Raw genomic sequence first — 2,342 nt, 5'->3', positions numbered from 1 at the left:
AATGTTCCAGTCAGGTGTCCTCACTAGACAGATAGGCATCATTCAGCCATGCCAAAACACAGATCGTTGTTTCTGTCATGAAAATCCACTTGGAAGAAGCTATAGTATGTACGCATGCACAAGACAGCCTGCCCATGGAATGACCTTCAATGTATCACATACTCAAGGAGTGTCAACAATGGCGATGGGTGCTGATACATGTTATCAACATAGAGGACGGTAGATGTCTCAATGAACAATGATGAATAGGCAAAGATTTTCAGACCATTATGCTCTACTGTATTTAGCATGGCAACGAAATCCTGTGGCCATTGTGGACATGTCAGCGTTGATCCATATCCCTACGCCAGGCATTGAAAGCAGGCTTGACAAGGGACATGACAGAAGATGAGGTGTTTTTGCCATTGTCAGAGCAGCAGCCAATAAGACTCCAGGACCAGACAACCTCCCTTTGGAGTTTTATTGGGCCTTCAAGCGGCTGTTGGTGAAGCGTTGGACAGAGATATGAAAAAAAAACTGATGTCTCTAGAAGTACTACTCGTTGTAACCTTCTTAGGAGAACTGTTATTGCCTGTTCACAAATGAATGATGGGTCCTCTGTCTGTGGTCACCAACCATTGTTACTGCTGAATAGTGACAAGAAAAGTTTCACCAGATTGATAGCTATATTTGAGGAGTGTAATACAGTATGTAATTTCACAGGATCAAACATCATTGGAGGGTCCCTCAGCTGTGTGCCAATATAGGGTTGTGAGAACGCCTGTTAAGAACCAGCGAATACCAGTTCAAATGGTTCAAATGGCTCTGAGCACTATGGGACTTAACATTTGTGGTCATCAGTCTCCTATAAATTAGAACTACTGAAACCTAACTAACCTAAGGACATTACACACATCCATACCCAAGGCAGGATTTGAACCTGCGACTGTAGCGGTCACGCGGTTCCAAACTGAAGCACCTAGAACCACACAGCCACACCGGCCGGCGCGAATACCAGGTGTGTTGGCATCCATTTGACTTAGTTGACCACTCATTCTTGACTGCAGTTCTCCAAAGCATGAGATACCCAGACTGTTTTATCAAAGTCGTGACGCACCTGTTTCAGGATGCATCTTCAAGAGTGCTGATTAATTATTAATGGTCATTTAACAATGTCCATCCAGATTCACTGTTTAGCGAATCAAGGTTTCCCATTATCAACGATACTGCAAGCACTGGTCTTAGAACCCTTGTTATGAAGCTTACGCCATAGACTGACTGGGATGACAATCGGTACTGCCACCTTCCAAAGCTTCACATACACAGACGACTCGATGCCAGCTTTCCGTTGTGATAATGACATTAAAATTGCCATGGAATGGGTCACGACCTACAGGGCAGCCTTGGATAGCGACATTAACGTTTAAAAGTCAGTCGCCAAGTCGCCACGCGTATTGGAACGAGATTGCCACATGACAGTGACACCCACTTACCGGTCATTGACCAGATGAGATGCTTGCATCTACACTTCATGAATAATATACACCACACAATTCATAATTATAGACTCCTCCTCCAACAAATTAGAGCAGGCACAGAATGTCATCACCTGCAGACTTTGAATATTCTCCAGAGGGGACAATTATGCCAGTGTTTACCTAACGTTGCGCGTTCTGCACGTAGTACAGGCATTTCCAGTTACGAACCCAATAGCCTGCAGCTTTATGATGACGACTCTTGGCTACTTCATTAGCACAGAAATGTTGTTCGAAGTTAGATATGAATCCGTCCCCGTCCCCAAGGGCAGGAGAGGACTAGGGACAGTAAAAGCTTATGATAAAGCTGTGGCCGTGTTTGTTAGTTCATATTTACGATTACGGCACTGTTGCCCCACCAGCCTCACGAGCTAGCTGCCAGAAGCACTAGCGCCGACCTGCCTCAAGACCCCAGTGTCACTACAAAACATGCTAACACCATTTTTCTACCTTCGGGGTTTGTACTTGGACTTCAGTTACACACACCACACTTTCCTGGATCCATCCTTGGCTACAGTGAAGGAAGTCTGCTGCTCCCACCAACAAAGAGGACTACCAGATGTGGCGTAAATAAAACACCACAGCATGTGATGGCGTGTTGTATGATGGACAGTTCACAGAGCCATGTTTGACTCTGACGTCAGTCTACTTGGTATGTGGCGCTCAATAAGAAACTGGTCTTAAAGGAACGTCTACATAAAATCCGCATGGCAGAGACACCCAGTTATGTGCAATGTAATGTGATTGATATCGACGGCCACCTTAGCTGCGGAGAGACAGCAGCGGTCTGGTACTTCATCAAACAAATGTTTGCTTTTCAACCGTGGG

Source organism: Schistocerca gregaria, chromosome 5 (genome assembly GCF_023897955.1).
Source record: "Schistocerca gregaria isolate iqSchGreg1 chromosome 5, iqSchGreg1.2, whole genome shotgun sequence".
Taxonomy (NCBI): domain Eukaryota; kingdom Metazoa; phylum Arthropoda; class Insecta; order Orthoptera; family Acrididae; genus Schistocerca; species Schistocerca gregaria.
The sequence above is the reverse complement of the archived record's forward strand: the minus strand, read 5'-3'. Positions refer to the sequence as shown.